The 19,468-nt window shown below is 36.2% G+C and overlaps 1 pseudogene; it reads left to right on the forward strand.

The window, feature by feature from the left end:
* The first annotated feature begins 7,718 nt into the window (after positions 1–7,718).
* LOC143398369 (zinc finger and BTB domain-containing protein 14 pseudogene) lies at positions 7,719–8,996 on the forward strand (annotated as a pseudogene).
* Positions 8,997–19,468: the final 10,472 nt, after the last annotated feature.

A 19,468-nucleotide genomic window follows, 5' to 3' on the forward strand; every position in this document is an offset into this window, starting at 1 on the left:
ATGTATGAATGTACCTTTTCCCTGACATTCTTGCCAACATTTATTATTATTTATGTTCTTGAAAATTGCTATTCTGACTGAAGTAAAATGAAATCTCAATGTAGTTTTGATTTGCATTTCCTTAATTGCTAGAGATGTTGAACATTATTTTATATATTTGTTGGCTATTTGTATATATATATATATATATATATATATATATATATATATATATATTTCAAGAATACTGTTTTGTTCTTTTGGCAATTTATTATTTAAAAAATTTTTTTGGTGCTAAGCATTTATGAGTTCTTTATATATTCTGGACAAAATTGTCCTCAAATATGAGCTTTTAAAATTAAGTTTGACAATTCAATGAAAGAAAAAATAAGAAATATCTTGAAAGTTAGTCAATCCCAAAAAACCAAATACCAAATGTTTTCTCTGATATAAGGAGGCTGATTCATAGTGGGGTAGGGAGAGGGAGCATGGGAGGAATAGATGAACTCTAGATAGGGCAGAGGGGTGGGAGGGGAAGGGAGGGAGCATGGAGGTAGAAAAGATGGTGGAATGAGGTGAACATCAATACCCTAAGTACATGTATGAAGACACGAATTGAATTGGTGTGAATATACTTTGTCTACAACCAGAGATATGAAAAATTGTGCTTTATATGTGTAATAAGAATTATAATGCATTCCACTGTCATATAAAAATTAAAAAATGTAAAAAATCTTGAACAATAAGCAAAATTAAAATAATATATTTGAAGTCATGTGGACAAAACTTGACATCTCTTTGGAAGAAAGAGCCAGAGGAGAAAGCATATTTTCTTGGAATATGAATAGATGAGTAAAGGATAAATAAAACTTGAATCAGGAGCTAAGGCCTACAGAAGGTAAAAAAGAGTAATCTTGGAAGGTACTCTTGTGGAATTATAAAAGGCCTACAGAAGGCCTTAGATGGGTGGAAAAATAACTGTGACTTTAACTGAATATCAAACCTATGATCATTACATGGAATTGAATACTTTAATGTATTGAATTGACAGTATTTTGTGATAAACTGATTCTTCATTTTTTTATCATTTAAGAGTGATCAGAGGGGCCGGGCATGATGGCCCATGCCTGTAAGTAATCTCAGAAGCTTGGGAGGCTGAGGTAGGAGGATTGCAGGTTAAAAGTTAGCCTTAGCAACTTCAAGAGGCCCTAAGAAACTTAGTGAGACACTGTCTCTAAATAAAACATTTAAAAGGATGTGCCTCCGTGGTTAAGCACCTCTGGGTTCAATCCCATATACTGAAGAAAAAAAAAGTAATCAGAGAAGTCATGCAACACTTTGGATTTTCATCTAGAGAAAATGGAAGACTTCCATGGATAGCATTTTAGAGAGAGCTGATCACAAACGATTCTACTTCCATTAGTCTCAATTTTTACATGCTAGTTATAGATTCCTTAGTGCCTGAGCACATTCAGGAATAAGTAGTTAATTTTCCCTGGAGAATTCAATCTATTATTTCAAATTTTAATATTAAAAAATTAGTTGTAGATGAACACAATATCTTTATTTTATTTATTTATTTTTATGTGGTGTTGAGGATTGAACCCAGTACCTCACATGTGCTAGGAGAGTTCTACTACTGAGCTACAACCCCAGCCCCAAATTTTAATAATTCTAAGAAATTCATTTCCATATGATTATAAGAAAACTTAAGACAATTTAAAATTAAATAAAATCATCTAAGACAATTTAAATACTTCTAAGAAATTATTTTATATATAGTTATCTATTTTGTATATAATTTTCTTTCCCCTCCCTCTCTCCCTCCCTCCCTTCCTTCCTTCCTTCCTTTCTTCCTCCTTCCTTCCTTCCTTCCCTTCTTTCCTTCTCTTTCTTCTTTCCTCCTCCTCCTCCTTCTCTTCCTCCTCCTCCTTCTTTTTTTTTTTTTTGGTACTGGAGTTTGAACCCAGGGGTACTTCATCCCTGAGGCACACCCCTAGTCCTTTTTATTTTTTATTCTGAGACAGGGTATGGCTAAATTGCTAAGGGCCTTGCTAAGTTGCTGAGGCTGGCCTCGAACTTTCCATGTTCGCTGCCTCCCAAGTCACCCAGATGTCTTTCTTTTATAAATCAATAACTCCTTTGGCATTTTCCAGGGCTATACAAATGAGATTTCTCTGCATTTTGTGCAACTTCAGAACAATATTCTTATTCATACTCTTCTCTTTCTCAGCTGAACACCTTTAATTAACTCAGTGAGTCTTACAGGATATTATTTTCCAACTCACTCATTATTCTGACAATTTTTTGTTATAAAATTTCTTGGTCTATTCAATTTATGAATTCAAGCATATTCTGAACAATTATAGTCTTCAGAGTCTGAAGTTGGGTTCAGTCTCTTATTGGCAACTGCTTTCATTTTTTTCCAGCCATGCAAGATAACTTAACCTAGACTTTCTTTACCCTTTGTTGTTTTTTCATCTTGTGATTATATTTCTGTTATTTTAGCCTTTCATTTAATGAGGATTCTGTTAGCTCATTCTATAGGAAAGGGGCCTGAAGGAATTGGCATATGGACAGCTTGAACAATGTTAGATCTAGTAACAGAACATGAAATCATGGTCCTGGATGGAATATTAAAATATGGAAGACAACTATTAATACTTGTAATTAGAACTAATTGTTGGGGAGAATGACCAATTGTTTGTTTTAAATTACCCAAGGAAATTGATGGTTTTCTCTTGAGAAACCTGTTTAGCCCTTTAACTCAACTCTGCAAGTCTGGAAATTTAGATATGGGTGAGAAGTGTCCAATACACAAGCTTCAAAAGTGACATTGTTCTTCTGGGTCTTATAAAGAAGTTTCTCCAGTATCAAGGGAGAGAGACGCCATGGCTACCATCAGGATGCTGCTGGTCCTGCTCTCAATGGCCCTGCTGGTCCTGAGCTCAGCTCACAGGGCAAATGATGGTAAGAAGAAGTAGGAGTCTTACAACAGAAAAGGGGGTAAAAATGTGTGGAGAAGAGTTGAGTTTAATTGACTCTTTTCAGAAATTCAGTAGTTTATATTCAGAGAGTAGGTTACTAAAAGTGGAGGCAACATTAGTTTCTATATTATTTTTCACTGATAGCACGTATCTCTCTGAAAATCTTTGCCTATGCCTACATCTTAAAACAGCATCTTAATGGTATAGATTTTATGATCATAACATATGGATCTTCAGATATTCACTTGTGTATAACAGGGCCTCTATATTGAGTAAAATTTCTATAATTCATTTAGAAATCTTGTTTCTTTGACATCAACCACTTGAAAACCTGTATTGGAAATTTTGATTAAATTTTTATTTATTTAATCAAAATTTTAATGTTATACAGGAATTATTAAACTTTTCATTTATATCACTAATCCTTTTAACACACAAATCTAGTCATGCAACTCTCAGATAAGAATTCAGAGTAAACATATGGATTTCTAGAAATGGGTCATTTTAGGTAATAATGAAAGAATTTATATATAATAAAAGTAAAGGCTAATTACGAATCTGTGACTCTTTCACATACAGAAGATGGATGGCATCAAATATGAAGATGGATGGTATCAAATATGCAGATGCAGATAAAAAATTCACATTATTTTTTAAATGATTGACAATATCCAAATACCAAACCCCTTATAAGATAAACAATGAAAAGCTAGAATCATATTTTTTTCTTATCAAATGTTGTCACATTATAAAGAAACAGCCTGAGTTAAGAAAATGGTCATATTAAAAATATTAACTTATTTACTGCTCACAATATTAAACAATGAATGTAATTATAATAGGCTATTTGAGTTTTAAATCGGTTGCCATATTCTGAGACAAATTTGTTGCTTATGGAAAAAGATTTCCAAATCAGATATCTTTCAAAGTCTATATTAACATGCTCTGAGCCTCAACTTCTGTTGTGATAGTTTGGGTATTAGATGGCAAGCAACAATAAAATTCTGAGGAAAGATATTTCAAAAGAAGTATGTGCTATGAATTGTTGTGTTTTTTTTTTAACATAGAGTATGTCATTAATTATTCACTGTAACCATTTGAGATAGATATTATTATCTAAATTTTACATTTGTTCCCTAACTTTTTAAGTACTTTTCAGAGCTTATGTAACTAGCATGTGGCATATCTATATTATAGACACAACTCTAGTGGTTTTCAAAGCCATGATCTTTTTTTCACTCTGTGACCACTATTTTAGCTTTCACTTTATTTGAAATGACTTGGCTTTGTCCTAAGTACAGTGAATATTTTCAAGTTAATCTCCCTATCCAACACAGAAATTCCTTTGTTCCTATCTCTTTTTGGTGATGAATTATTTCTTACCTTTCTTCCCAAAGTCACCCATGTCCCCAAGACATTTCACAGTGCAATATAGTGCAGGGTTGTGTCTAAGTATCTCTTTGAACAATTGGTTTGCCAAAATGTAAGGAACCTTCAAACGAAAGTGTAGCTTAAAAGGTGATCAAATGTTCGATACCTCAAAATACCACCAAAACAACATTTTGATGAGCAAAAGGAAGTTTATTCTTAACAAGATGAGGGAGAGTGCTACTTTGCCTTAATAGTGTCTTGGAGGGGAAGAACAAAGATGGAATATTTAAAAATGAAAGTTTGAGTTTGGTTTCATGAAGACTTTGTTTGGAGTGGATGAAATTTATAAGATTCTGAGACAAGGGTCCTGAGGTTATATGAAGAGTCTGGGAGAATAAGCAATCAATGGCATGGAAGAGTTGAACAGACTTATGCTTGTTTAAATGAGTTTTGGGCAAGTTCTTGAAGTAATCAATAATTATTTGAACAGTTTGTCTGCTGGGTAAGAGTGTTCTGCATAGCAAAGTAATGTGAATGTAGACAGTGAGCTGTATGGCTATAGATGGCTCTGATTCTCAAATTTTCTCTGTTCAGCATCTTTATTTTGTCTACAAGTATTGTGGCTCCCCTTCCATTACTTCTAATGCAAATTCGTCAAATATTTGACTTTCTCTTCATCTCTTGTTCAGAATCAATGTTCAGGATTAGGGCTCTACTTGGCAAGGGTTTATTCATTGTATCCAAATCGTTTATAGTTTTTTTCATAGAGTTCTCTTAGGCATTTTCTTAACTTTTATGTAAATCTACTTGTCTTTTTACAAATGCATAGCTGGATTCCATTAAATCATATTTTAAATTTGTCTTATTTATTTTTCTCTTTCTAAAATCCTAGATACACTTCGTGAATCTCTTCAAAAAACAGGTAAATTCTTATTTAAGCATGTCTTTCTTTTCTTTTCTTTTCTTTTTTTGGTACTGGGGATTGAGCCCAAGGGCATGTAAGCACTGAGCCACATCCTCAGCCCTTTTTATTTTTTATTTTGAGACAGGGTCTGGCTAGGTTACTTACAGCCTTGTTAACTTGTTGAGGGTAGCTTTAAACCTTCTATCTTCCTGCCTCAGCTTCCCGAGTCCCTGGGATTACACATGTGTGCCACCATGCCCAGCATGTTTCTTTTTTCTTCAGAACCTATCATACTTTTTTTCTTAATCTGTTGTTTCTTAAAAGTTTCTAAATATTGGAGCTGGGAGTGGTGACATATACCTGTGATCCCAGAGACTCAGGAGGCTGAGGCAGGAGGATCACGAGTTCAAAGCTAGACTCATAAATTTAGAGAGGCCCTGAGCAACCCTATCTCTGAATAAAATATAAAAAGGGCTGCAAATGTGGCTCAGTGATTAAGTGACCCTAGGTTCAATTACAAGTACAAAACAAAAATTGGTTTAGGGAATCCTAAAGGGCAAAAGGAATAACAAGACTATATGCTTCAGTAGTCCTCAGTGATGTGTTAAATATTCACCATCTCCTTTCTTTTCACACTGGGACCCCTTGTATCCTCTGATACAAACAGTGTATTCAAACAGTGTCTGGACATGAGCAGAGCATAGGCATGAATTTCTCCAAATCCTTCTGCAAACAACAGCTAGCAACTGAGTAAAGTAAGCCCTTTACATTTGCAAAGATTTCATCTCTATTGACATATAACTGAACTAACTAAAAGCATAAAGATATCCCATAATTTACCTAAGTAGTATAGTTTTTTCATGAGTGCATTTACCATTGCACTTTGTTATTCCACTCTGAACTTATAGCACTAATGACTCATTTTTTAATTCAAAAGCCCTGATATCTGCTTACATGCTGATTTTTCTGAATATATGAATTTTAAGGCCATTATTAATCATGCACACTTCAATTGAGGAATTTGAAGTCAGTTTAAATGATATGGGTGAAGGAGTGGGTGTAGTAGAAAGATATAAAATAAGAACCAGAGTACATGAGCAATAGCAGAATTGAATAAAAATGAATTAACAAACAATTTGATTGCTTAACAAAAGTCTTTATGCTTAGTGATTTTTTTCTAGTTCCTGACTTGTCAGTGATGCTTCCATTCAGTTTCTAACATCATTTCAAATTTCATCCTTCCTTTATTCTTTCTTTTCAGGAGCTGCTCAAAAGGAAGAAGAGCCCCAGCTGCCATGTGAGCTATTTTGAATTCAACTAAGTTATTGAGAATTTTTCTAAATGTAGTCTAGGAACCTCTGGGTTACTGAAATAATTTAAAATTCCTGTAATTCTTTTTTTTTTTTTCTTTTTCTTTTTTGGTACACGGAATGGAACCCAGGGATGCTTAACCACTGAGCCACATCCTAAGCCCTTTTTTATATTTTGTTTTGAGACAGGGTTTCTCTGAGTTGCTTAGGGCCTTGCTGAGTTGCTTAGGGCCTTGCTAAGTGGCTTTGAACTTGAGATCCTTCTACCTCACCCTCCCCAGTTGCTGGGATTATAGGCATGTGCCACCACACCTGGCTAAATTCCCATAGTTTTAAAGAATAAAAACATTATATTTAACCTTTAAAACTTACTTTCTCAATCAGTCTGCCATACAGTTTTAGTTCTACATCATAGAAGGAATATAAAATCTAAAACCAGAAACCAAGAAAATAGACCCAAACCAAAAACAAGAGAGGGAGAGAGGGAGGAAGGGAGGGAGAGAGAGATATTTGCTTTGGATTTAAGAGTGTTCTGAGGTTCAGTACGGGGTTGCTTGTTCTGAATTTTTTTCTTTTTAAGTTCCTGTCCTTGGCTTTCTTTGTGATGGCATGCCTATTTGGGAATTCCTGAAAGGTTTTATCTGCATTCTTCCACCACTAATTCAGTAAAATTTAATATTTAGCAATCACCTTGGCAGGGATCTTTGCTCAGCACTGGGAATGCAAAGGTGAATGAAGTATTGTTATTGGTCTTGAAGAACTCAAAATCTTTTGGAAGATGATGCTTGAATATCTTGTCAGAAAAAGGGGCAAAAGTGTTCACAGTTGGGAAGGCAGGTTGTGCACCTGCAGGAGAAAGGCTGCTACCATCACGGATGTGGACCCTTTGCACCTCAGCTCCTCCCCAAACTAAAAAAAAAAACAAAACATAAAGAAAAAAGCCAAAACACTGCCACCCAAGTGCTCCTGCACTGTGTGTCCATTCCAATCCAGCCTGCATGCTAGTAAATGCAGGGAGCGTGTGTGTGTGTGTGTGTGTGTGTGTGTGTGTGTGTGTGCAGTGTCCTTGACTGTGCCTGGCTACAAGTCTGGTGTGCCCATGATCAGACTTATTCTGATTTGAATATTTTGGTGCTTAAGGTATTAAAATAGTCAATTGAGTTGTTCATGGAGTTTTTCATCAGTATGTCTGAAACCACCCAACCAAATAACAACACTTCTAAAACTCTGTTCCTGAAAACACCAAACAATGCCTCGAAGAAGAATTTTGTGATATTATAATTGTGGTTGAAGATGTGAAATTCAGAGCATACAGATGTGTTCTCCCAGCCTGCAGCACTTATGTTAAAAAGCTTTTAAAAAAATGGGAGGTAAATAGCTCTTAGGAAACAGATAGTAAATTTTCTTTGTTCTGGTGTATTTGAAGAAGTCAAATCTGCATGTGTACAGCAAAGATTTCTCTGAAAAAGAGGGATGTTAATGATGTACTTGAGTCATATTCTTGGCATCTGATTTTTGGATAAACTCTGTTCTCAGAAGTGAGATGCATCTAATCCTAATAAAAATACCAGTCAGTCAAGGAGAAGTATTGTCTCAACATAAATTGCCCCACTGGAGAGACTGCTGCACTCAGGATGATGATGTGGAAGAAATTGGAGATCAGGATGACAGTCCTTCTGATGGCAAGTCAGGAGGACGGTAAGTGACCTACAACTTCAGTCAGGGTTCAGGAAGTGATTTTGAAAGAACAGGGGATCAAGGAAGTTGCAAAAGTCAATTGCTATGACCAGGAAGTAGAATCCATGAAAAACCCAGAGTCCAAAGATTAAGGGTTCCAGAACCCTCAGGCCTTAACATTTAAGGATGAAACACGTGACATGAAAGATGTACAGGTGCCAGGCTGGACAACAGCCGCCAGGGGCATGAAGTTTGAGTATTTCCTGTATGGTCACCACTGGGAACTGACTGTCTGCCAAGCAAGTTTTAAGATGTTTTCTGATGAAAGCAGATTGAGGAAGCAGGAAAAACTCCACACAATGGACAGGATGTTTGTTTGTGAAATATGTACAGAAGAAGGTCCACCTGGAAGAACACCTAAAAATCCACATGGAATTATAGGGCCTGTAGTTGTGAGTTGTGTGGAAAATCATTTATTTTGAAGAAACACTAGAGAGTTCACAGAAACAAAGGACAGTCATTCTGTCACAAGTGTGACAAAGCCTTCAAACGCAAGTCCCACCTCAAGGACCATGAAAAGAGACAGTCCTTTGTGTTGGTTCCTGCACCAAAACATTTGCCAAGGCATTTGATCTGAAGGGGCACCAGAACAATATGCACAGAGAGAGGTCACTGGTCATCCTTGGCGCCATCTAGAACAAGACCAAACAGGTGCAGGGACCTTTCTGGCTGCTGAGTGCAGCGGCAGTCCAAAGAGCCTGCAGCTAGAGGTGCAGGGCCGGAAGTCCTCCTGTGCTTAGGAAGCCAAGACTGAGACTGCATCCATCATAATCAGAGAACGCCAGCAATTATGCTTTTGTGGAAACGAACAGAACATTGTACATATTGTGCATAAGGCAGTGGTTGGTTTTAAAAACTTTTCAAGGAAACTGATATTCTTAAGTTCTAGTCAGTTTTTCTGTCCTCTCTGGTGTTTATTAGTGGTGTTGCCAATAAACTCCTTTCTCCCCTTGTTTTTATGATCTTAATTTGAGAACCCCTATGTCCAGTTTAGCAGTGAGAGACTGTTCCATTTTTGATTCCTCTACACTTACTATACTGGTGAGTGCACTGCACAGAGTAATAATTGAATACATTGATTTCTTCATCATCATAATTACATGTGAATTATTACTAATAATCAATATATTTCATATAAATGCAGACAGTGCTATTAGGTGCTTGATCAGGAACCCTATGCAAGTATGGACCCAAGTTCTGGAAATGCTGAATGGAATCAGGTTTATATTTGGTTTGTTAATTTTTTATATCACTGTTTTTAACTGTTTTTTGTAACAAGTAGTAGTTGTCTTGCTCAAGTGTTTCTTGATCCATTTTGATTGCTCTTTATCTACCCTAAAAACTGCAGCCACACATACCAGAGGCTGAGCAAGCTCACCAGGATGCTGGTGGTCTTGGGGCTGAGTTCCTACGTTCCTCTTTTTTGGAGCTTTGCTACCTTGCACCAGCAGGGATTTGTGGAGTAGATCAGTGCCAAGAGGAGATAAAGTTTTCACCTGTGCAACATTTCCAAGATTTGCTAGATCAAAACAGTTTTTTATTTTTATTATTTGTTTTTGTTTTCAGTGGTGGAAATTCTAGGCCTCACAAATGCCAGGCAAATATTCTACCACTGAGCTGCATCACCATTCCCACCTTTCTCTCTCCCTCCTCCCTCCCTCCCCCCCATCCTCCTTGTCTTCCTCCTTCTCTTTCATGCTAGAGATTGAACCGAGGGTGCTCTACTCATGAGCTACACACTCAGACCTTATTTTTAATTTTGAGGTAGGGTCTTAGAAAGTTACCCAAACTGGCCTGGAACTTGCTTTTCAGCCTCCTGAGTCACTAGGATTACAGGAGAGCACCACCATGCCCAGCTTCAAAACAATTCTTTTTTTTTTTTTTTTGGTACCAGGGATTGAACCTAGGGACACTTAACCACTGAGCCACATCCTCAGCTCCTTCTTCCCTTTTTTAAAATTTATATTTGAGGCAGGGTCTGCTAATTTGCTCTGTCTGGCTAAGTTAGTGAGGCTGGCCTTTAACTTGCAATACTCTTGCTTCAGCCTCTGGAGTCACTGGAATTACAGGTCTGTGCTACCAGACCAGATGCAAAACAATTAAAAAAAAAATCTTTGTTTATTTTTATGTGGTGCTGAGGATGGAACCCAGTGCTCACATATGCAAGGCAAGTGCTCTGCCACTGAGCCACAACCCCAGCCCACAAAACAATTTTTAATTTTAAAATTAGATTTGTATTTAGGATCAAAATTAGGACAAGAAACCAACTTGCACTTTCAGATACATTTGTGGAACTTAACAGAATGTCATCAAGCTTTTGTGTGCTGTACAGCACCTTATTTACCCATAAAGGATTTGCAGTGAGTTTACTTAATAAATTTAAAATCCTCAAAGTGTGTAATTGGTAATGTTGGTTTTATGTATTTTAAGGAAAAGCTGACAGTGGCACTTTTTTTTTTTTTTTTTTTTTTTTTTTGCACATTGGACTAAAGTAACTTCCAGGAGTAACAAATAGCAGAATGTTTTTAACTAATATTAAAGACTATCAGACCAAATGTTTATTTTTGAAGTATATTTCATAATTGGTTATAGTTTTAAATAGAAGTCAATTGCTTTTTCATAGCTGTGAGTCAGAATTGTAAACTTTGTTTCAGATATGATATACTAAATGTCCTTTAAACCATTGCCTTGGGAATATATGGAAATGGCAACAATAGTTTGAAGTATGCTCTGTAAAATAGGATTAGTCATTTATTTTAGAATATGTTTAATTATAGAAAATGCCAACTTTTAAAATTTATGTTTGGTTACTAGGATTTAAAAAAAATATTAAAGTAATTTCATTTGAGAACTCGTTTCATTAACACCTGTGATGATGATTTTGGGAAAATTTTGAAATTTTAAATTGGTATATATGTTATGCCCAAGATTATAGGATGAAGTGGTTACCTTTAATAAACAAACAAACGAAAAAACAAGCTATTTATTGGTAAAATGTTTGATTTAGTTTACAATTAGTTTCTTTTCTTGAAACTTGTTTATTCAGAAAGAAAAAATGGTGTTTACATGCTATGAGAAGGGGAATTGACTGCTGTCCTAAGACTGTTTCAACCAAAGCAAAGGAAAAATAATTTAACATCTTGTTGATAGCTACTTCAACAAACTGTATTTTGGGCCTTCATTTTTTTTTTCATATAAAAGAAAATATGCTTCTATGGAAAAAGAAAAGGGGCAAAAGAAGATATTATGAGATTTCAGAACAGGGGAAGAAAGGGAAGGCCTCATACAGGAAGTGGCGTGGGCGGTGGACCTTGGACAGTGGGAGGTGGCTAAAGCAGAAGAAACACACGGCTTAACCTGGGCATGTATTGCGGTGTTTTCAATCTTCTTGGAACTTTGAGTGTTGTAATAAGGGTGAAATAAACATAGAAGATAAGGTTGAAAAAATATGGGTCATGAAAGATGTTGTGACGAGCAAATTGATTTTGTTATTTATTATATAGGCAACAAAGAGTTTTTTTGTGTGTATATCTCTCTCTTCTAAAATTTTTATTTGTTCTTTTTAGTTATACATAAGAATAGAGTGTATCTTGACATATTATACATACGTTTTATAACTTATTCTGATTAGGATCCCATTCTTGTGGTTGTACATGATGTGGACCTTCACTGGTTGTGTATTCACATATGAATATAGGAAAGTTATGTTCAATTCATTCTACTGTCTGTCCCATTCCCATCCCCCTTCCCATACCTGCACCCCGTCCAATCCTGTCCCTCCACCCCTACCTATTGCAAGTCAGCATCCACATGTTGAGAGAGAGCATTTGGTTTTTGGGGATTGGCCTGTTTCACTTAGCACAATAATCTCTAGTTCCATCCATTTACTGGCAAATGCCATAATCTCATTATTCCTTATGGCTCAGTAATACTCCATCGTATACATGAACCAAGACAAAGAGATTTTTTTGATATATTTTTATTTGTTCTAATTAGTTTTGCTTGACAGTAGAATCCATTTTGACACATCATACATAAATGGAGTATAACTCTTCATTCATCTGGTTGTACATGATGTAGAGTTACACAGGTCATGTAATCATATATGCATGTAGGGTAATAATGACGATTCATTCTACTATCATTCCTACTCCCGTCCCTTCCCACTCCCTTCCCTTTACTCTCCTCTGTCTAGTCCAAAATACCTCTATTCTTCCCCCCTAACTAATTGTGAATTAAAATCCACATATCAGCAAAATGATTCAGTCTAAGAGATTTTTGAACAAGAGAGTGATAACGGGAATTTCTTTGGTTGATCTGACAACAATGAAAAAACAGTAGCTTGAGGGCACAGATTTTGTCTTTCAAGCTTTGAATTTTAGTGTGTGACATGTATAGAGCATGCAATTAAATATATGTTGAATCCACCAAAGGATGAATTGTAAGTAAGAGTGGTGGCCATAAGATCATAAAGAAATGATTGAAAGTTGATGCAAGAGATGATGAGGGCTGGAATGTAATTACAGAAACCAGAAATTTGCAAAAGGAGACAATGTAGGGTGTGGCCTATGGATGGTTTTCTTGTATATCATGCCAGGTTCAGAATGGACAGCAATATAGAATAGTAAAAGATACACCAAATGTGAGGGGAGAGTAATTGTGATGGACCAAACAAAAGGTGCTGAAGTACGTGCACTCTGGTCAGGATGTCTCTGCCCCTTTTCTAGCCCCTGGGCCCTGGTCAGTACCTAATACCATTTTAAAACAGCCAAATATCTTCTCACTAAGTATAGGCTATGGTGAATTCCATACTTGCCTTCATTAAGCTTACGGTTATTCTTTTTTTTTTTTCTTTTTTTATTCTTTTTCTTTTCGCATTTTTTTTCTGTATCTGGTTGCTCCTTCTAAGCAGATGATGAATTAACTGAAGAAACACCAGAGAAATCGCAAGTCAGACATCAAAGAGAACTCACAGGTCAGCGTGTCAAGAAGGGCAAAAGTGGGAAGAAAGGACAAGATCGTCAGCATGGCCCAGGAGGTCAAACTGTCCATGGAGGACAGGAGAGCTCAAATGGAAAGCAACATAGGGGAGATAGCCGAAGAGACCAGGGTCACCAGGGTAGGCAGAAAGGTCAGTCGGAAAGAAGTGGCCAGAAAGGTCAGCCTGGAAGAGGTGGCCAGGGTGGTCTTCATAGAAGAGGTGGCCAGGGTGGTCATCATGGAAGAAGTGACCACAATGATCAGAGCAATAGCTCTCCTGTCAGTGAATGATGTGGAAAACCAACTAAAGATGGTCTCCAGTGACGTCTCAGGTACTGACTGTATTTCATTCAGTAATTTAATTAATTTCTTTTTAAATTCTCCAATTCTCTCATTTCTACTCATGTCTCCCATTTTTAAATCTTGACTTTATTCTTTCTCAAACTCTTTCCCAGATGTGTCCATAACAATGTTGCTCTCTGACCAACCTTACACATGAACACACCCTCTGCTTTCACAAGAGCAAGTGTTCCTTCTACCTTGTCGGAGTTTCTGACTCTCTTCTTCTTCTGTTGGTTGGCAGGCTCTCCAAGCTCTCCCTTCCTCTTCTCTCCTTTTTTCTTTAATATCTTCCTTTCTTGTTCTATTCTCCCTGCCTTTTCCTCTGGCCCCCTCTCTTTCTTCCCCTCTTTCTCCTCCTTTTTCTCTTAATGTAAGGTATTTTAGTGAGACTACTTAATGGAAGAGATATCAGGTCATGCACAAGCCAATTTATTACTTTTACCTAAAATTCTTCTTTTTGTTTCAGAAATTGATGGAGATCAACAGGCAACTATAAACTTTTCAGGAGTGTAAACTTTGTGGCCTTTCTTTCTCTAACTTCAGAAAACCAATAAGCTGGGCAAAGTGGCACACATCTGTAATTCCAGTGACTCAGGAGGCTGAGGCAGAAGGATCTCAAGTTCAAAGTTAGCCTCAGCAACTTAGCAAGGCTCTGAGCAACTTAGACCCTGTCTCAAAATAAAAAATAAAATAAAATAAAAGGGACTGAGGATGTGGCTCAGTGGTTAAGTGCCCCTGGGTTCAATTCCTGGTACCCTAAAAACCAAAAACAAACAAAAAACAAAAAAATGAAAAATACCTACAAAAACTCCAATAAAGTCATCAGCATTAATGCCTTGGCTCTTGTTTTCTTTCTAGGGTGATAGAGCTCCATCAAGGAATAAGAATATGCAGGGAGATACAGGGTCTTGATTGAACTCCAACTCATTTGTATATTGGAGGTTTATGGAAAGCTCAGATTTTAATAATTAGACAAGGACTTAAGCACCACCAGTGTATTAAAGCAAAGGACTTTATTCTTGAAACCAGTAACCAGATTACCAATATACACACCTTTTTCTCAGTTCAAACAGAAATTTATCTTGTGTATTTCCTTGACCTCAGTCAGTATTTCAAAGCATATGTGCCATTTAGTTATATTTCTGTTTAGCTGGGATTTGAGAAAGCTTTGAAGAATACCAGAAGCTAGGGTAGAGGCAGAACAGATTGTTCCTCACAGCACTCAGGAAGAACCAGCTCTGCTCACCCCTGTCTTTAAACTTCCATCATCCAGAACCATAAGAAAAAAGGTTCTGAGAAAAAAAAGGTTCTGTTGATTAAGCTCCCACACCCTATCCCCCTAGTTTGTGGTGTTTTGTTATAGAAGCCCCCGGGTGTGTGTGTGGGGGGAGTGAGACAATTCACTTATGAGATTATTTTGGGTGTGCGAAGCATAGACAAATTATAACATTTATTCCATTGTATCTTCCAAGCTTCTGAGTGGAGATCAATAGAAAAAGACATCACAGGCATGCATCTCTCAGTTGCTGGCCTCAGTTCCTAGTCAAGCTAGGAATTCTGCTTAACCTAGAATTTCTCTTGTTTTACTAAGTGTTAAAATACCATTTTATCTATGGGTAATATACACATGTGAATGCAGGTAGTATAAGAAGATTGATATAAAATCAGATGAGGGTAAAAATGATGGCTTTAATGGCCAATTCCATCAAGGGTATGAGTAGTTTTCTTTTTGTACTAGTATTAATGAAGACATTACAGTTTAAGGTAACATACAGAGAAATTAAACATGTTTAATTCTATTTAATTGTATATTCACTATTATGTATTCTGAATCATATTTAGAACTAGCTTTTGTCTCAGAAGAGGAATTAATTTATTGTTTTTTTGTTTTTCTCTATGCCCTGATGGACTTTCTTTTTTTTTTTTTTAATTTTAATTAGTTACACACGACAGTACAATGACCTTGACATATTATACATTTGAATCAGATGGGATATAATTTCTCATTTCTATCCAGCTTCTGAAATAATATGACCACACTGTGGGTAGACCTGAGTAACAATCACAATGCAAAATATACGAAGATATATAAACCTAAGGGTAGAAATGTCTGAAAACTTATCATAGGTAAGGATGAAAGTGAAAGAAACTTTCTGTTTTTATCTTCATTTAAATCTTACGGTATTACTCAGTGTTCCTAAACCACTGAAAATACTGTGATAATGCATAGAGTTAGTCATGGTTTCATTATACCTTCCTCCACTCTCCAATGTCGATGGTCAAGATCCTATGTCATGCTGGGCATGGAGGCGCACACTTGTAATTTCAACAACTCAGGAGACTGAGGCTGGAGGATCACAAGTTCAAAGCCAACCTCAGCAACTTAGCAAGGCCCCAAGCAACTTATTGAGAAGCTGACTCAAAATTTAAAAATTTAAAAAAAAAAAAAGGGATGGGTAGGGATGTGGCTCAGTGGTTAAGTGTCCCTGGGTTCAATCTCTGGTATTAAACAAACAAACAAACAAACAAATCTCTTGTGACTTCCTTTATGAGAACTTTCCTTTCCTTCCCTGCTATGGGCTTTCAGAATATCTTCTTTTGCCCCCCTTCTGATAGTGACTATGGTTATGTCCAAGCATCATCAACCATTAGATTCTGAGCTCCTAAGGATGGTAAAAATGCTACATTCACCTTTGTATCTCCATTGCTGAGAATAGGGTCCTGCCAGAGGGATTATTTAAAAAGTGTACATTTCCCCAAAGAAAACAATTAGGAATCTATAGAATGCAAGAAGAATGCAGGACCTTCAGAATGCAAGAAACTCTTTGCTAGCTACTCTTTTTGACAGAGGATTAATGTCCAGAATATATAAAGAACTTAAAAAACTTTATATCAAAAACCAAAATAACTCAATTAAGAAATGGGCAAATGAATTAAACAGACAACTCTCAAATGAAAAAAAATACAAATGGGCAACAAATTTATAAAAAAATGTTCAACATCTTCAGCAATTAAGGAAATGCAAGTCAAAACTACACTGAAATTTTATCTCACACTAGTCAGAACAGCAGTCATCAAGAATACAAATAATGATAAATTCTGGAGAGGATATGGAGGAAAAGGAACACTTTTACACTATTGGTGGGACTGTAAATTAATTCAACCACTGTGGAAATCAGTATGGAAGTTCCTCAAAACACTAGGCATGGAACCACCATATGACCCTGCATGGGCTCTGTCTAGTCCAGCGAGGAGGTCCATGGAACAGGATAGATGAGAGTGTGGCTGCCCAGTCGCTAATCAAACCTCCAGGGACTAAGCAGGAAGCAGGTCTGATTTTATTGCACAGTTACCATGTATGCATACTCAGACAGTAGCTAAGCAGATTACAGGCAGCCACCAATACAATTTCTAGCCAACTGTTCCTGCAGCAACCAATCCAGGAGGGGGCCATGGAGCAAGCACAGGGACTATAACACATGCCAAGGCTGTGCCTACAGGGTGAGCAGTTTGCTGTTCACATGCCTAGCCCCGGGGAGTGGTTTGCCACTCAGATGCCCTTAAAGTATGCCATGTATGCAGTACTCCATGCACTTGTCTTCACATGACCCAGCTGTACCATTCCTTGGTATTTATCCTAAAGAATTAAAGTCATCATGCTACAGTGATACATGCATACACATATTTATTGCAGCACAATTCACAAAAGCCAAACTATGGAACCAAACTAGGTGTCCATCAATGGGTGAATGGATAAAGAAGATATGGTATACATACACAATGAAGTTTTATTCAGCTATAAAAAGATGAAACTAAGTCATTTGCAGACAAATGAATGAAACTTTGGAATATTGTATTAAATGGAAAAAGCCAGTCGGAAGGTCAAGGGTTGAATGTTTTCCCTTTATATGGGAACTAGATAAGAAAAAGGCAAAGACAGGTATATAGGGGGTATTTCATGAAAATCAAAGAGAGATCAGTAGAGGAAAGAGATGGGGGTGGGGGTGGGGTGAGAGGTAGAGAGGAAGTGGGGAAGTGCTGGGGAATGACATTGGCCAGATTACATTGCTGTATTATGTGCAATGTGTGGATATGTAACAAGAAGTCCCATTATTATGTACAACTATAATGCAACAGTCAAAACATGTGGAAAGTGGGGGAGTGTGCATTCCATGAATGTTACATTTTATCTGTGTGACACTCAGACATTCAATGTGTGAACAGGTATCTATTAAGCACAGGACAAAAACACAAAGAAAGGAAACAAGTTGCATTGTCTGTAGCTCCTTTACTACATTCTCATGGAGAAGACCTGAAAACTCTACCCCAAATATTAGGAGTAAGAGAAGCAGTATAAATACTTCTTTTAACTTTTCACTTTTGCATGATTTCTCAGAACTAACATAATCTCAGAAGAGAAACCATGAACCCTGGCTATGTTACTTTCATACAAGTAAGGAAAATTACATATTTAAACATACACGGGTCTCACTTTAGTTCCTCTTGACTGACACTGTTCACAGAGAAATAGAATAATGAGTTGCTGCATTCACGGCATAGGTGGCTGGTCACATTTCCAGGGCTCACAATATAAGAACATCAAAGCTGAAGCTTTCCACATTTTCATTAGCCCTCAGAGTTCTTTTGTTTTTGTGTATGTAAATCCATATAAACTAGGCCTTAGCTGTGTCGGGAGCAGGGACTGGTATTCTTTTAGGCATTATTTAAAGAAATACAAATTATAGGCTATGCATCTAACTTTCTATTTCTTTAACTTACAAGACACTCAATAAACCTTAAGAAATTTGTCAATTTAATTGAGCTATATCCTTTCTATTATACTCTATCCTTTCTGTTACATTTTCAGAAAAGATAAATGAATACCTGAATATAGTATAAAATTCATTTTGATTTTAAACAAATATATTGATGAGACTATTTAATGTCTTTATTTGTAAATATTTTCTTTTATGTACACAAAGCTCATGACTACTTTAGGCTGGCTATTAACAGAGTTGATCTCTCCACAATATCTTTGCCATATACAAATAATATGTTTTTGATGGACTGTCCCAAACAGATCTTATAAATGTATACAGTCCAGGTATATGGAGATGACTTGAATTGAATCAATGTTTTGTTGACAGTTTTAACATCTTGATATTTAAGGTTTTGATTGAAGCTTTCATCTTATCATGATATCTTGATAAAAGCAAACTTACACATGTCTTTTGTGGAGAAATTCTATTCAATAAGGAAACAATAGGCTCTTTGTTTTGCAGAGAATTTCTACACAAACTTTCTCTTGCTTCTACAATATCTTTTATTAATTAGTCTATGATCCTAAAATAATGCTATCAATAATACTGATTCTAATCAGTATTAATTACTACTATATTCATACAATTCCACAGAATTTATTAAAAATAGTTACTTGATTGAGTCTTTTCCAAAGGTGAAGCTTAATTCGATAATCTGAGAAGAATCATGACATTGGCTGCTTTTCATAAGGATGCAAACACAGCAAGATGCTATTACAGTTGTTTTGAATTGGTTATATATTTGCATCTGGAGAAATGATTTAGAACAAGCAATGAAAATGCCCTCCCCTTTCATGGTTTATGTTAGGATATTAATTATAATTTGCTTTAAAACATAGTTTAAAGAATCAACTATGAAAAGAGGAAGAGAGAGAAAGATATAGAGACAAAGTCAGTTTACATGAGATTTCCTAAGTTACAATTATAAATGTGCTAAATAAATTTTGAATACTTAACCACATGAAACTAAAATTAATACAAGAACTGAAGATAATTAAGAAACCTCTTCTAATTCTTTGTCCTGGAGAATTATAGCTT

The sequence above is a fragment of the Callospermophilus lateralis genome, chromosome 4, assembly GCF_048772815.1.
Source record: "Callospermophilus lateralis isolate mCalLat2 chromosome 4, mCalLat2.hap1, whole genome shotgun sequence".
Taxonomy (NCBI): Eukaryota; Metazoa; Chordata; class Mammalia; order Rodentia; family Sciuridae; genus Callospermophilus; species Callospermophilus lateralis.